The 248-nt window shown below is 36.7% G+C and overlaps 1 protein-coding gene across 1 annotated transcript in view; it reads left to right on the top strand.

The window, feature by feature from the left end:
* Positions 1-248, top strand: part of LOC106314941 — a 4,515-nt gene that overhangs the window by 1,807 nt on the left and 2,460 nt on the right. The gene's annotated exons all lie outside the window — the stretch shown is intronic.

The raw sequence follows: 248 nt of genomic DNA, 5'->3' as shown, positions 1-248 counted from the left end.
GATTCTGATTAGGAATTCTTATTATTTGACTTGTATTTATTAGTTGTTGTAATTACATAAGTTGTTTTGTTTTTTTTTTTAAACAAGTCCATCGGTATTCCGTTACTATATACCGACGACATAGCGACGAAATATGGTTTCATTCTAAGTGGACAAGTTCCTCGGAAATACCTAGGAATATACCGAGGACATTCCGACGAACTCGTTCGTCGGAATGTCCTCGGTATATTCCGAGGTATTTCCGAGGA

This window comes from Brassica oleracea, chromosome C9, assembly GCF_000695525.1.
Source record: "Brassica oleracea var. oleracea cultivar TO1000 chromosome C9, BOL, whole genome shotgun sequence".
NCBI classification, from domain to species: Eukaryota; Viridiplantae; Streptophyta; class Magnoliopsida; order Brassicales; family Brassicaceae; genus Brassica; species Brassica oleracea.
Note: the sequence above shows the minus strand (reverse complement) of the source record. Positions and strands in the feature narration are given on the sequence as shown.